This window comes from Lissotriton vulgaris, chromosome 9 (genome assembly GCF_964263255.1).
Source record: "Lissotriton vulgaris chromosome 9, aLisVul1.2, whole genome shotgun sequence".
NCBI classification, from domain to species: Eukaryota; Metazoa; Chordata; class Amphibia; order Caudata; family Salamandridae; genus Lissotriton; species Lissotriton vulgaris.
In genome coordinates this window covers 908,702,463-908,720,266 of record NC_141697.1, presented here as the reverse complement: position 1 = coordinate 908,720,266, position 17,804 = coordinate 908,702,463, and the positions used below count along the sequence as shown (strand labels likewise).

Genomic DNA, 17,804 nt, shown 5'->3' with positions numbered 1-17,804 from the left:
TGAGTTACTCTAACGTCTTGCGTTAGTTTATCGCCTTACCAAACGTTTGGGTGCCATGTAGTGTAGTTCCTATTTTCCCAATAGGCCCTGCGCATTGGAATAACAAACAGTAGTATCGACGTAGAAGTGCGGATCTTCCAGGCCTCCGCTGACTATGCTAAACTTAATTGAGTTTGTTACCAACTAGCTCAGAGGTCACTGGAAACTTTCTTGACTGAATAGGAAGTGATCAGCTTCCCTGGCACAGCCAAGAAGGGATTCAGTTTTCCAACAACCGTGCAACATGACAACTTTGCTCCTCAGATCAAGAGTCAATCTCTAGGGTCGTGTGAAACAATAGACAGTTATTTTACTCAGTCAGTGGTTGTGCAGTTTACTTTCACAATGTGTAGAGAATAGAGAGACGGGCGTTTTCAATAAAGGGTAACATTTATTGAACAGTCTTTCTTCTCGTACAAGAGAAATGAATTGCCACAATTGCAAGACTTGTTATTATAAAAAGTACGTACAGTAAGATGAGTATTACGAAATAATACTGTAAAAGCATTGATATGGTTTCTTAGCCATACAATGGTTTAAAATGAATAAAACATATATACATTCATATATACATTCGGCTAAAATACTCAACTGGTGCTTCTAACTACGCCTACCCCAGTGTACCTGACCTAAGCCTAATACTTGGGAGGGGAGTAGGTAAGTAGCTTTAAGTTAAGTTGGTTTTGCCAAGGTTTGCCTCAAGAATTCTCTCTAAGGGTTTAGTCAACACCATACCTCTGGAATAGAATGATGGAGGTCTGGTATCTCCTTCAGGGGGTCGATATCCCAGTCACCCGCAAGGGTAGACTAGAAACGCCGGAGCTGGATTTCTCTGCAGGAGAAAGACAGCGTCTCTTCTCAGCGCGAGGAGGAGGAGGAGGGGCAGCGTCCGCGGGCAGCTTGCATCTGCTGGGCTCTTGCAGGGGGAAGGCTGTTCAGCTCCCAAGTTCACCACACCATCGTTCGCTAGTTAGCAGCGATAGCAGTAGCGATAGCAGCTATGGTATCATCAGCATAACAGCAACTTCAGCAGTAGCGAGACAGCGCTAGCTTCAGCGTAAACAGCAGCTTGCTTAAGGCAACTGTTGGACAGGCCTCGTGAAGGGCTCGCTCCCTCCCCGCATGACAGAGCCTGGACACCGGCTCTCCCGGTGCCACCAGAAGAACGACCCCGGCAACCCACAGAAGCAACCCGCAACCCGTCCCCTACGGGACACCTACTCCCGGACATCTCTGTATCACTGGCCCGGGCCCCCGCCAGCACCATTGCCCGGCCCAGCCGCCATCTTGGACACTGCACCACGAGGCCGCGTGGCCTCAGCTCGACCCCAACCCTGGGCCTGGCCAGGCCCCGACATCCCGGCACCACCATCCACCCAGGAGGTGAACGGACCACTTGGCAGGTCAATGGGAGAGAGGAGTGTCGATGGCTCTCCCCCGCCAGGTGCCGATCGCCCCCAGCCTCCCCGGGCGCTGGCTCCACCCCCCTGCTGGGTGTCTGGACTCCCTCATCCCGGACCTTCCGACCTCCAAGAGCGAGGGTCCGGACATCAAAGGGGGCCAGACCTATAACTGGGGCAGCTCCAGAGCAGGAAGGCAGTTGTATCCTGGAGTCGAGAGACACCTAGAAGAACTCATCCTTGACGGACTGCTGGCGCTGCCGCAGCCCTGCCTTGTGAACCATCGTCCTGCCTGCTGGCGCTGCCGCGGCATTCTGCAACCTTCCTCCTCGTCGGGACCTGCTGGCGCTGCCGCGGCCCTCTGCAACCTACATCGACTTCGGGACCTGCTGGCGCTGCCGCGGCCCTCTGCAACCTACATCATCGTCGGGACCTGCTGGCGCTGCCGCGGCCCTCCTCAAGTGAGACTTGCCATCCGAGCCTGCTGGCGCTGCCGCGGCCCGACCTTCCAGAACTCCGAGCTCGAGGATTGTGAGCTATCCATCAGACCACCTCAATACCAGAAAGGTATCAAGACTGTCCCGCTACCCCCTTTCCCTTCCAGAGACTAGAATTGAGAGGACCCTCGTGTCCCGATCTCACTGTACCGTGATACTTTGCTTCGAGAACTGCATATAAAAAGCCTTAAACTTATCCCTGTGTGGTGTCCATCTGTGGGGGGGGAAGTTACTTGTCTGTACGATCGCTGGAGATGGCCCTCACCGGAGGCCTCTCCCCTTGTTCTCGGCCGACCCTCCAGGTCCCCGTCTAACAGCAACGTTGGTAATATTTATACCTGAAAGGTGCCTTGTTTGACGTAAGTTTTTGGACATAAGACGTCAATAAAGATGTCACTAGGAAGTGATCGTCTATCAGTGCTCATTAGAGTTCTATTACTAATCAAAACCCAGCAAGCGGGGATTTCCAGGTCGCTGAGTTTTTATCTTGTTGAAGAACTCAGTGTTAATCTAGGAATCTCAGATAGTAACTTTTGCTATGTCATTGCACTAATTGGTTGCAAAGGAAGTGGCAGAGAAAGCTATTCTGAAATGTGGCTCTGTTCGGGTGAGGCCAGAGACGAGTTTCTGAATATTGTACTTGAACGGTTATGCCAATATAGGGAATAAATGGATTTATAGCCGAATAGGGGCATAAGGTCACAGTATCGATCAGGGTCCTAGATTAGAACGCGACACCCTGAGCGAGAACTAGCTGTTCTATTCTGTAATGCACAAAAACAACTAAAAATGTGCAAATAGATTTGGTCCTTTTTTGGCAAAACTTTACAAAATATGGTCCACTGGAAAGTTCAAAATCAATGATAACTAAAGAGGTAGGGTGTATCTGTAGATTGATGGAGTGGGGCTTTATTGTGGGGGAGGTGGGAGAGAGAGAGTTAAGACAGTCAGAAGTGGGTTGGAGATTCTATGTCAGAACCGGCAGCAAGGATTATGCTTCAACTTCCTTTGCTTTAATGAATAGCAGCCATATAAAACCCATCAAACTACTATTCCCATGAACCCTAGGGGAAAACTGTCATTTATCCAATAAGCAACATAGTCCAACAACAGCTAATCAGGAACAGTCAGCCTCCAAACAGTCCTATCCCTCCCCTTCCTATTTCTTGGCTTCTTGCAGCCGAAGTTAAGTCACCCTTTAATTTCCTTGTACGCTGTACTGGTATTTGCTGTGAATGTACTGTATTTTTTCTTTTGTTATGGTAATGGTTTATAACACGTTCACATCCGTGTCTTTTTCAGATTCAAAGTGGGACGCTTCGTGCTCCATTAGCAGTTGATCATAGGTGCTGCTCCCACTCCGTGCGGTCTGCCGCCCACTAGGTGGCGCGGCATACAGCTCTGATACGCATCTTTCAATTCCCTGTCAAACAAGCACTGGCATAGCCAATAGGTCTCGCCAATGGCACCAGAGCAGCCATGGCTAGCACACTGAATGCATGATACTGACATACATGCCTGCATAAAGATAGTGCCCAAAACTTGGAAGTGCAGTACATCCCACTCTTACATGAAACGTCTGCTGTACCTTAAAGGTCACAACTCAAGCAGATGCAAGGTCCCCACACAAAACTGTTTTCTGGAACACCAAGATAAAGCAAACGCCTTAATGCAAACTGTTTTCAGTCTCTTTCAAAAGAGAAGAAACAAGCATTTACAATGCAATGGTCTCGGCTTTATTAAAGTTTGAGCTATTGGCATTGCAAGTGGCATTTTTTCATTTTTTGTTTTTTTTAAAACAAATAAATGGTATTGTCATTTACAATGGCAATAGGTGAGCATTAGAGAGTAGTAGAGAGTATTAGCGGACAAAGAGCCACACACACACACAAAGCCACACACACACACAAAGCCACACACACACACACAAAGCCACACACACACACAAACAGACAAAGCCACACACACACACACAGACAAAGCCACACACACACACACACACACACACACACACACACAGAGACAAAGCCACACACACACACACACACACACAAAGCCACACACACACACACACACAAAGCCACACACACACACACACACACACAAAGCCACACACACACACAGACAAAGCCACACACACACACAGAGCCACACACACACACAGACCGAGCCACACACACACACAGACCGAGCCACACACACACACAGACCGAGCCACACACACACACAGACAGAGCCACACACACACACACAGACAGAGCCACACACACACACACAGACAGAGCCACACACACACAGACAGAGCCACACACACAGACAGAGCCACACACACACAGCCACACACAGACAAAGCCACACACAGACAAAGCCACACACAGACAAAGCCACACACAGACAAAGCCACACACAGACAAAGCCACACACAGACAAAGCCACACACAGACAAAGCCACACACAGACAAAGCCACACACAGACAAAGCCACACACAGACAAAGCCACACACAGACAAAGCCACACACAGACAAAGCCACACACACACACACAGACAGAGCCACACACACAGACAGAGCCACACACACACAGCCACACACACACAGCCACACACACACAGCCACACACACACAGCCACACACAGACAAAGCCACACACAGACAAAGCCACACACAGACAAAGCCACACACAGACAAAGCCACACACAGACAAAGCCACACACAGACAAAGCCACACACAGACAAAGCCACACACAGACAAAGCCACACACAGACAAACGCCACACACACACAGAACGCCACACACACACACAGAAAGCCACACACACAGAAAGCCACACACACACACACAGAAAGCCACACACACACACACACACACACACAAAGCCACACACACACACAGACAAAGCCACACACACACACAGACAAAGCCAAACACACAGACAAAGCCACACACACAAAGCCACACACACAGACAAAGCCACACACACAGACAAAGCCACACACACAGACAAAGTCACACACACAGACAAAGCCACACACACAGACAAAGCCACACACACAGACACAGCGCCACACAGCCACACACACACACACACACACAGCGCCACACACACACACAGCCACACACACACACACAGCCACACACACACACACAGAGCCACACACACACAGAGCCACACACACACAGAGCCACCCACACAGACAGAGCCACACACACAGACAGAGCCACACACACAGACAGAGCCACACACACAGACAGAGCCACACAGACAGACAGAGCCACACAGACAGACAGAGCCACACACACACACACAGCCACACACACACAGAGCCACCCACACACACACACAGACAGAGCCACACACACAGACAGAGCCACACACACAGACAGAGCCACACACACAGACAGAGCCACACACACAGACAGAGCCACACACACAGACAAAGCCACACACACACACACAGACAAAGCCACACACACACACACAGACAAAGCCACACACACACACAGACAAAGCCAAACACACAGACAAAGCCACACACACAAAGCCACACACACAGACAAAGCCACACACACAGACAAAGTCACACACACAGACAAAGCCACACACACAGACAAAGCCACACACACAGACACAGCGCCACACAGCCACACACACACACACACACACACAGCGCCACACACACACACAGCCACACACACACACACAGCCACACACACACACACAGAGCCACACACACACAGAGCCACACACACACACAGAGCCACCCACACAGACAGAGCCACACACACAGACAGAGCCACACACACAGACAGAGCCACACACACAGACAGAGCCACACACACAGACAGAGCCACACAGACAGACAGAGCCACACAGACAGACAGAGCCACACACACACACACAGCCACACACACACACACAGCCACACACACACAGAGCCACCCACACACACACACAGACAGAGCCACACACACAGACAGAGCCACACACACAGACAGAGCCACACACACAGACAGAGCCACACACACAGACAGAGCCACACACACAGACAAAGCCACACACACAGACACAGCGCCACACAGCCACACACACACACACACACACACAGCGCCACACACACACACAGCCACACACACACACACACAGCCACACACACACACACAGAGCCACACACACACACAGAGCCACACACACACACAGAGCCACCCACACAGACAGAGCCACACACACAGACAGAGCCACACACACAGACAGAGCCACACACACAGACAGAGCCACACAGACAGACAGAGCCACACAGACAGACAGAGCCACACACACACACAGCCACACACACACACACAGCCACACACACACAGAGCCACCCACACACACACACAGACAGAGCCACACACACAGACAGAGCCACACACACAGACAGAGCCACACACACAGACAGAGCCACACACACAGACAGAGCCACACACACAGACAGAGCCACACACACAGACAGAGCCACACACACAGACAGAGCCACACACACACACAGAGCCACACACACACACAGAGCCACACACACACACAGAGCCACACACACACACAGAGCCACACACACACACAGAGCCACACACACACACAGAGCCACACACACACACACACAGAGCCACACACACACACACACAGAGCCACACACACACACACAGAGCCACACACACACACACAGAGCCACACACACACACACAGAGCCACACACACACACACACACACACAGAGCCACACACACACACACACACACAGAGCCCCCCACACACACAGAGCCACATACACACAGAGAGCCACACACAGAGAGCCACACACACAGAGAGCCACACACACAGAGAGCCACACACACACACACACACACAGAGACACACACAGAGCCACACACACACACACAGAGACAGACGGAGCCACACACACACAGACAGAGCCACACACACACAGACAGAGCCACACACACACAGACAGAGCCACACACACACAGACAGAGCCACACACACAGACAGAGCCACACACACACACACACAGCCACACACAGAGCCACACACACACACAGAGCCACACACACACAGACAGAGCCACACACACACACAGAGCCACACACACACAGACAGAGCCACACACACACAGACAGAGCCACACACACAGATCCACACACACACACAAAGACAGAGCCACACACACACACACAGAGCCACACACACACAGAGAGCCCCCCACACACACACACAGAGCTACACACACACAGAGCCCCCCCCACACACACACAGAGCCACACACACACACAGAGCCCCACACACACAGAGAGCCCCCCACACACACAGAGCCCCCCACACACAGAGAGCCCCCCACACACACACACAGAGAGCCCCCCCCACACACACACAGAGCTACACACACAGAGCCCCCCACACACACACACAGAGCCACACACACACACAGAGCCACACACACACAGAGAGCCCCCCACACACACAGAGCCCCCCACACACAGAGAGCCCCCCACACACAGAGAGCCCCCCACACACACACAGAGAGCCCCCCACACACACACACAGAGCCACACACAGAGCCACACACACACACACACACAGAGAGCCACACACACACAGACAGAGCCACACACACACAGACAGAGCCACACACACACACAGAGCTACACACACACACAGAGCCACACACACACAGAGAGCCACACACAGAGAGCCACACACAGAGAGCCACACACACAGAGAGCCACACACACAGAGAGCCACACACACACACACACACACAGAGACACACACAGAGCCACACACACACACACAGAGACAGACGGAGCCACACACACACAGACAGAGCCACACACACACAGACAGAGCCACACACACACAGACAGAGCCACACACACAGACAGAGCCACACACACACACACACAGCCACACACAGAGCCACACACACACACAGAGCCACACACACACAGACAGAGCCACACACACACAGACAGAGCCACACACAGACAGAGCCACACACACACAGACAGAGCCACACACACACAGACAGAGCCACACACACAGATCCACACACACACACAAAGACAGAGCCACACACACACACACAGAGCCACACACACACAGAGAGCCCCCCCCACACACACACAGAGCTACACACACACAGAGCCCCCCCCACACACACACAGAGCCACACACACACACAGAGCCCCCCACACACAGAGAGCCCCCCACACACACAGAGCCCCCCACACACACAGAGCCCCCCACACACACAGAGCCCCCCACACACACAGAGCCCCCCACACACACAGAGCCCCCCACACACACAGAGCCCCCCACACACAGAGAGCCCCCCACACACAGAGAGCCCCCCACACACAGAGAGCCCCCCACACACACACACAGAGAGCCCCCCACACACACACACAGAGCCACACAGAGCCACACACACACACACAGAGAGCCACACACACACAGACAGAGCCACACACACACAGACAGAGCCACACACACACAGACAGAGCCACACACACACAGACAGAGCCACACACACACAGACAGAGCCACACACATACAGACAGAGCCACACACACACAGACAGAGCCACACACACACAGACAGAGCCACACACACACAGACAGAGCCACACACACACAGACAGAGCCACACACACAGACAGAGCCACACACACACACACACACACACACACAGAGCCACACACACACAGACAGAGCCACACACACACACACACAGACAGAGCCACACACACACACACACAGACAGAGCCACACACACACACAAACAGAGCCACACACACACACACACACAGACAGAGCCACACACACACAGACAGAGCCACACACACACACAGACAGAGCCACACACACACACAGACAGAGCCACACACACACAGACAGAGCCACACACACAGACAGAGCCACACACACACAGACAGAGCCACACACACACAGACAGAGCCACACACACAGACAGAGCCACACACACACACACAGAGCCACACACACACAGACAGAGCCACACACACACAGACAGAGCCACACACACACAGACAGAGCCACACACACACAGACAGAGCCACACACACACACACAGAGCCACACACACACAGAGCCACACACACACAGAGCCACACACACACAGAGCCACACACACACAGAGCCACACACACACAGAGCCACACACACACACACAGAGCCACACACACACACAGAGCCACACACACACACACACACACAGAGCCACACACACACACAGACAGACAGAGCCACACACACACAGACAGACAGAGCCACACACACACAGAGCCACACACACAGAGAGCCACACACACACACACACACACACACACACAGACAGAGCCAGACACACACACACACACACACACACACAGAGCCAGACACACACACACACAGACAGAGCCAGACACACACACACACACACACACACACACACACACAGAGCCACACACACAGACAGAACTCTCTGCCCAGTAACGCCCTAGGTAACAGAGGCACGAAAAACGGTATCACAAGCAGGGCACAGAGGCACAAGCAGGGCACAGAGGCACAACAAGCAACGAGGGGGCAGGGGCAGGAGAGCAACGCAAGCAACGAGGGGGCAGCAAGCACAAGCAACAAGGAGGCAGGGGGGCACAGAGGCACAAAAACCGGATCACAAGCAGGGCAGGGCACAGAGGCACGAAAATCGGATCGCAAGCAGGGCACAGAGGCACAACAAGCAACGAAGGGGCAGGAGAGCAAGCACAAGCAACAAGGGGGCAGGGGGGCACAGAGGCACAAAAACCGGATCACAAGCAGGGCATAGAGGCACAAAAACCAGGTCACAAGCAGGGCACTGAGGCACAACAAGCAACAAGGGGGCAGGGGCAGGAGAGCAAGCACAAGCAATGAGGGGGCGGCACAAGGGAACAGACGCACAACGAGGGGGGGGGCGGAAAGCACGAGGGAACAGACGCACAACAAGGGAACAAACGCAAAAAACTTACCTGCACAATGCCATGACACCATCATCTTTCTCCGAGGCGAGGCAGAAATGCCTCGGAGAAAGCAGCGTAATTTTCTGATTAGGGGACGTGGTTTTCTTTCTCTCCTCTTCCCATTTGCTGGAAGGTAAACTTCCAGCCAATGGGAAGAGGAGAGAAAGAAAACAAGAAAGAAGCGAAAAAAGACGCTCCCGAACCGGAAAAAGACGGGGCTTGAACGGAGTGACTCCTCTCTCCTGCAATGGCTGGCCTCCGTTTAGGAAGCCAGCCAATGAAGAGGGGCGGGTTCAAGCCCCCAATAACTGTTATTATTAAATCTCAGCTGCGCGACACTGCTACGCAGTATACGCTAGGCCGAGACCTAATAAGGACAAACTGTGCCAGTGAACAAATATAAATAAATATCACTTCTTCCAATGAACCGCAGGAGAATTAAAAGTTCTTTCCATGAAACAGGGCATTTTAAAAACAACTTGTTCAACAGTGATACAACTTCTAGGTATGGTCAGCACAAGGAAAGGGTGCACATACGTGTCTCACTTTACTGGAAAGCATGATGACAACACCATCTTAAGGGTGGTCCACAAATTCCTAGATACACAAACAGATGATCTCACCATGCACAAATGACATCAACAGCATGCTGCACCACAGTCGGGAGTGAGGGGGCAGAACTGAGTGCACAGTTCACTCATTCTTTGTCATCAAATCCCAATGGTTGTTTGCTGCTTTCTTTCCCTGTCTTTAGATACCATACTGACCCAAATGTGCTGAAAAATAATTTTACCCAAGTGAGAATAGCAGAGTACAGGAAAATTACATTTGTGCTAAACAAGAAGATATTCTGGCATGCGGTCTTTCTCTAATACAATATTTTATTAAAAGGAGTGTGGGTGTTTGATGGCTCTAGTGAGAAAGGCTGCAAGCAAACCACCTACTGAAAAATCATAGCCACTCTGGTACGGAGTGAGGCATAAAAACACGGTGGCAAAAATATTAAATTTGGCGCATCCTTTGGCGGTTCGAGCTAAAATGACATGAAGACCTCCCATTGGGATTACTCATTAGACAAGGAATTAGCAGGACTGCAGGCTTCACTGGCCAGAACAGAATTCTAGCCGAATCTGGCAGCGGCCGAGCCTGGTACCTCGCCCACAGTGTTACAAATAGAGCACAGTCCGGTCTCAAAGTAAGGTAGAACACCTGCTTTCTAATCTTATGGGGAAAAAAAGAGCTGATTCAGCAGGAAACGGCAACCAACCATGCCAGTCACATCGAGATGACGTCAGGCAGGGCCACGAAGTCAAATGGCACCGTCTGGGTTAATAAGCAGCAAGGCCAAGTCCATGGCAACACTCATTTAGGCGCCGAACAATATCCGACATGTCTGCAAGACTGAACGCGGAACGGTGCGCCAGTGCGTCCATCTGAGGTGTTTTCATCCCAAATTAATTCTAAGAAGCTTTTTCGGGAGGGCGGCAGGTGTACTTGGCCAATAGCAAGGAACCTGCACACACTGGTCTGGTCTATGAAATCTACAAACTACAAATGAAAAAAATACCAGACAGCGGAATAAGTGACCCAGAGGTTTATTATTGTTCACCAGAGCCGTATTTACATATTTTAAAAGTGTGCGTGTCTGATGGTGGGTGACGTGGGCCCCACAGAATGCGCCCCTAAAGAAAAAGCAGCACACACGATAATTTCTAAAACAAGCACGCCCGCGCGGCAGCAAAAGCTTTGTAATGTGACCCAGAACAGATGGCACCCGTGTGCCATTGCTCGCTCCCAACAGCTGTAGGCAGTGGGAGGAAACATTTACTGGGAAAGGTGGGACATGCACACGCCTTTGGCCAATTGCGTGCTTTTATTGTTGAAAGCCAAACGCAATGGCCAAAACAATGTGTGCCGAAAAAAAAAGCCACGCGCACAAGTTTGCTGAGAAGCTTGAGTGATTTCAAGCTGTCATCTCCTAGAGCAGCGCAGGGGCGCTGCGCTAGGCGAGACCTAAAGACGGGATTGAGGTCGCATGCTGGTAACCTGGCACGTTCCTTCCCCGAAGAGTTTTTGTGCAGCGCGACGTCCTTCAAGCTGGGGTCTATATTGTGTGTGCTGCAGCATGCTACGCTTGGAGAGCAGGTAACATCAGTGCTTTAAATGAGCCAGTACTGAGTACCAGCACTTTTGGGGGGGGCGGGGGGGGGGGGCAGGTTATGAAAGTACCAGCACTTCTTAAGAGAAATGTAATTGTTAGACGGGGACCCGGAGGGTCGGCCGAGGACAAGGGGAGAGGCCTCCGGTGAGGGCCGTCTCCAGCGATCGTACAGACATGTAACTTCCCCCCCACAGACGGACACCACACAAGGATAAGGTTAACTATCTTTATATGCAATTCTTGAAGTAAGGTGGTACGATACAATGAGATCAGGACACGAGGATCCTCTCAATTCTAGTCTCCTGGAAGGGAAAGGGGGTAGCGGGACAGTCTTTGTTACCAATCGGGTATGGAGATGAAGCAGTGGGTAGCTCACAATCCTCGAGCTCGGCGTTCGGTGAGAATGGGCCGCGGCAGCGCCAGCAGGTCCCGAGATGGTCGTCGGTAGCAACGGGCCGCGGCAGCGCCAGCAGGTCCCGAGATGGTCGTAGGTAGCAACGGGCCGCGGCAACGCCAGCAGGTCCCGAGATGGTCGTAGGTAGCAACGGGCCGCGGCAGCGCCAGCAGGTCCCGACGAGGATGAAGGTTGCAGAAGGCCGCGGCAGCGCCGGCATGCAGGACGACAGTTCACAAGGCAGGGCTGCGGCAGCGCCAGCAGTCCGTCAAGGATGAGTGCTTCACGGTGTCTCGACTCCAAGATACAACTGCCTTCCTGTTCTGGAGCTGCCCCAGTTATAGGTCTGGCGCCCTTTGATGTCCGGACCCTCCCACTTGGAGGTCGGGAGGTCCGGGATGAGGGAGTCCAGACACCCAGCAGGGGGGTGGAGCCAGCGCCCGGGGAGGCTGGGGGCGATCGGCACCTGGCGGGGAGAGCCATCAACACTTCTTTCTCCCATTGACCTGCCAAGTGGTCCGCTCACCTCCTGGGTGGATGGTGGTGCCGGGATGTCGGGGCCTGGCCAGGCCCAGGGTTAGGGTCGAGCTGAGGCCACGCGGCCTCGTGGTGCAGTGTCCAAGATGGCGGCCGGGCCGGGCAATGGTGATGACGGTGGCCCGGGTCAGTGATACAGAGATATCCGGGGGCAGACGTCCCGTGAGGGACGGGTTACTGGTTGCTTCTGTGGGTAGTACCTGGAGGGTCGGTGTCCGGACCCTGTCATGTGGGGAGGGAGCGAGCCCTTCATGGGGCCTGTCCAACATGCGTCCCCCCAGCTGAAGGCGGGGAGAGTCACCCATCTTCCTGGGGACTCTCCTCGTCGAGGCGGAAAAAGCGGGACAGGCCATCTGCGTTGGCGTGGTCCTGGCCAGGGCGGTGTTCCACAGTGAAGTCCATCCCCTGCAGGGAGATGGACCATCGCAATAGTTTAGTATTCTCCCCCCGCATCTGCATTAACCACTGCAGGGGGCGATGATCAGTTTGCACCCGAAAGTGGGTACCGAAGAGGTCGGGCCGGAGCTTCTTGAGGGCCCACACTACTGCGAAGGCCTCCCGCTCGATGGTGCTCCAGCGCTGTTCTCGGGCCAGCAGGCGTCTGCTGATGAAGGCCACTGGCTGGTCAACTCCCTCGGGGTTCAGTTGGGAGAGGACGGCCCCAATGCCATGGTCCGAGGCATCCGTCTGGACGATGAACTCACGGCTGTAGTCGGGGGCCTGGGGGCCTGGAGCACAGGGGCGGTGCACATGGCGGCCTTCAGTTTCTCGAAGGCCGCTTGGCATTCGGGAGTCCAGTTGACTGCTTTCGGGTGGTTTTTGGATGTGAGTTCTGTGAGGGGCCCCACAATGCTGCAATAGTCTTTCACAACCCGCTGGTAGTACCCGGTGAGCCCCAAGAAGGCTCGGACCTCGGTTTGGGTTACGGGAGGCCGCCAGGACTGGATGGCAGCGATCTTGAGCTGGAGGGGGGCCACCAGACCGCTCCCCACTTGGTGTCCGAGGTAGGTCACGGACCCCTGGCCAATTTGGCACTTGCTGGCCTTGATTGTGAGACCGGCCTGTTGGAGGGCCTGCAGAACTTCTCGGAGGTGGCGGAGGTGGTCTGACCAGTGGCGGCTGTATACTGCAATATCGTCCAGGTAGGCGGCGCTGAACTCTTCAAGGCCCGCCAATACCTGGTTCACAAGTCGTTGAAACGTGGCTGGAGCGTTTTTCATGCCGAATGGCATCACTTTGAAATGGTAATGTCCATCCGGGGTGGAGAAGGCGGATCGTTCCTGGGCCCTGGGGGTGAGGCCGATCTGCCAGTAGCCCGCTGTCAGGTCGAAGATGCTTAGGTAGCGGGCCGCCCCCATGCGGTCGACCAGTTCATCTGCTCGGGGGATGGGATGAGCGTCGGTTCGGGTGACAGCGTTCAGACCCCGATAGTCGACGCAGAATCGGAGCTCGGGGGTGGTGCCGGGGGCAGCAGCTTTGGGGACCAGTACGACTGGGCTGGCCCAGGGGCTGTCAGAGGGTTCGATGACTCCGAGCGTGAGCATTTTGGAGACTTCTTCTTGGATGCAGGTGCGCACCCGATCTGGTACTCGGTACGCCCGGTGTCGGATAGGGGGACTGTCCCCGGTGTCCACGTCGTGAAGGCACCAGGGGGTGACCCCGGGGGTGAGGGAGAACAGGTTCGCAAACTGCAACAGGAGGGTCCGACAGTCTTGGCGCTGCTCCGGGGTCAAGGCATCTGAGAGTCGGACCCCGTCCACCGAACCATCTTTTTCGCGGGTGTTCAGGAGGTCGGGGAGGGGCTCGGAGTCCTCTTCCGCTCCATTGTCCATAGCCATCAACAGGCTGAGCTCCGAGCGCACAAAGTGTGGTTTGAGTCTGTTGGCGTGGAGGACCCAAAGAGGGTTCCGGGGGGATTCCATGTCGATGAGATAGGTGACGGGGCTCTTGCGCTCGACCACCTTGAAGGGCCCCGTCCATTTGTCCTGCAAGGCACACGGTTCGATGGGGGACATCACCCATACTTGCTGACCAGGCTCAAATTCGATGGAGGAGGCATGTTGATCGTACCATTTCTTCATGTCCTCCTGACTGGCCTCAAGATTGGCTTTGGCGATCTCTCGGAATCGTCTGGTCTGATTGCGGAGGGTCAGGAGGTACTTGTAGACGTCTGGAGGGGTCTTCAGGGGAGCCATTTCCCATTCTTCTTTAACTAGGCTGAGGGGCCCTCGAACAGGGTGTCCGTACAGGAGTTCGAAGGGGCTGAAGCCGAGGGACTTCTGGGGGACTTCTCGGTAGGCGAAGAGGAGGCACGGGAGCAGCACGTCCCACTGGCGGCGTAGAGGTTCTTCCAACCCCATGATCATCCCTTTGAGAGTGCAGTTGAACCGCTCAACCAGTCCATTTCCTTGCGGGTGATAGGGGGTTGTGAAATCGGTAGGTGACTCCGCACTGCTGCCAGAGGGATTTCATATATTTTGAAATGAAGTTCGTGCCCCTGTCGCTGACGACCTCCCGGGGGAAGCCTACTCGAGAGAAGATCCCCATCAAGGCTCGGCCTACCACTGGTGCTGTGACAGTTCGAAGGGGAATGGCCTCGGGATAGCGGGTGGCGTGGTCCACCAAGACCAGGATGAAACGATGTCCTTGGGCTGTTCGGGGGTCCAGGGGCCCCACAATGTCTATTCCCACCCTTTCGAACGGGGTGGTAATCACGGGGTATGGTTGCAGGGGCGCCTTGAGTTTGCGGCCGCTCTTCCCACTGGCCCGGCAGGTAGGGCAGGTCCGGCAGTGGTTGACGACGTCATTTCTCATTTTTGGCCAGTAAAAGTGGGTCACCAGGCGGTTGTAGGTTTTATCTTGTCCCAAGTGTCCAGCCAGGGGGACATCATGTGCCAAGTTCAACAGGAAGTCTCTGAAGCGGAGGGGCACCACCAACACTCGACTGGCTCCCAACTCCGCGATTCTTTGTTCGCTGTACAGTAGATCATTGTCCCAATAGATCCAGTGGGCCCCGGCGGTGTCTCCCGCGCTCTGGGCGAGTGCTTGCTGTCGCAGTCCCTCGAGGGAGGGACAGGTCTTTTGCTCTTGCCGGAATTGCTCCTGGGTGGGTCCCCCTTCTTGGTGCCACTGAGCCAGATCTGGAAGGTCTTGGGGCTGAGCGGGCCCTTCTTGGGTCGGTTCCGGGGGGTCGGTATGGACGGTGTCTTCCGCTGGGGCGACCGAGGGCGGAGGTGCTGGCCATTCGGGTTCTTCAGGTCTGGGGATGGTGCGGGCGGCCATGGACCGGGTCGTTACGCAGGCCCAGTCCGGGAGGCCCAACATCTCCAGGTGTTCTCTTCTTTCAACGGCCGCCCACGGGGAACTCTCGAGATCGTTCCCCAGGAGGCAGTCCACGGGGGCATCATCGCGGACAGTCACTTTCAGCATACCGGACACTCCTCCCCATTCGAAGGGGACGCAGGACATCCGACACAGGCTCTCAGAATTGTCGGCAGATCGGACGGGGCAAAGTACGTTTGGCAGGATTTGTTCTGGGGTCACCAGGTGACAGCGGACGGCCGTCACACTGGCCCCCGTGTCGCGCAGGGCTTCGGCCTTGCGCCCATTTATGTTCACCCACTGGCTGTATTTCCTGGTGTTGATGGGTAGGGGAGCCCGCGGGATCATGTCTCTTCCCCCTAGGCAAGCCAGGACCATGGCGGCGGGTTCCCATTCTGGTTGCTCCTGCTCGTATTCTTCATGCTCTTCGGAGATTTGCTCTTCTCCTAGGGCGGCGGCAGCTACCTGGCGGGGCCCGGGAGTCTGGTTCTTTGGGCAGTTCGGGTCACTGGCATAGTGGCCGACTCGCTGGCAAGTTACATTGGCTCGGAACCCTGGACGCATTGGGGGATTGCCCCGGCCGGCCGGGGTGTTGTTAGCGGGAGTGGCCGGGACGGCGTCTCTGCCCCGGCCCTGGCCTCCCCCTCCTCGGGGACGATGATGACCTTGGTTGGTTCGGTTCTGCTCGTTTGGCCCACTCCGGGCCACTCGGGTGCTCTCCCATCGGTCAGCCTCAGCGGCGAGCTGCCGTGGTTCAGTCAGTTTACTGTCGAGGAGGTGCTGCCTGAGCTCGACGAAGCAGTTGTTGGAGAGGTGCTCCCACACAATGAGGTTGAAGAGTTGCTCATAGGTTGTTACTTGGCTACCCTTGATCCATCCCTCGAAGGCTCGGCTGAAATAGTTCACATATTCTACCCAAGTTGTACCCGGGATCCGGGTGCAGTCGCGGAACCTCTGGCGGCACATTTCAGGCGTAAGCCCATATCGAGTGAGGAGGGCGGCCTTCATGTGGTCATAGGACGTCATTTGATGGTCCGGGAGCTGGAGTAGGGCGTCGCGGCCTTCATTGACGAACCTCCCCCATAGACCGGCTCCCCAGTCACTTCGATCGATCCGGTGGGAGGTCATGGCGATCTCGTAGGCCTTGAACCACTGTTGTATGTCGTAGTTCCTATAATATTCTCGGACGACATCTTTGGGGATGTGGACCTTTGGTTCTGTAGCGCCTGGGGTGCGCGGGTGCTCGGGCACCCCTAGGTCTTTGTTCTGTTTCCGCATTTCTATCTCTGCTAGCTTGCGCTCGTGTTCGTATGCCAGTTTTTTCTCTTCGAGCTCCCGCTGTCTTTGCTTTTCTTCCCGCTCTTCTCGGAGCCGTAAGTGTTCTAAGTTCATCTTTTGTTCCGCCAGTTTCAGCTCTCCGTCCAACTT

General features: G+C 54.6%; 1 protein-coding gene across 1 annotated transcript in view; it reads right to left on the bottom strand.

Annotated features, from left to right (window-relative positions):
* Positions 1–17,804, bottom strand: part of LOC147692491 (adenosine deaminase domain-containing protein 2-like) — a 539,931-nt gene that overhangs the window by 450,342 nt on the left and 71,785 nt on the right. The window lies entirely within an intron of this gene.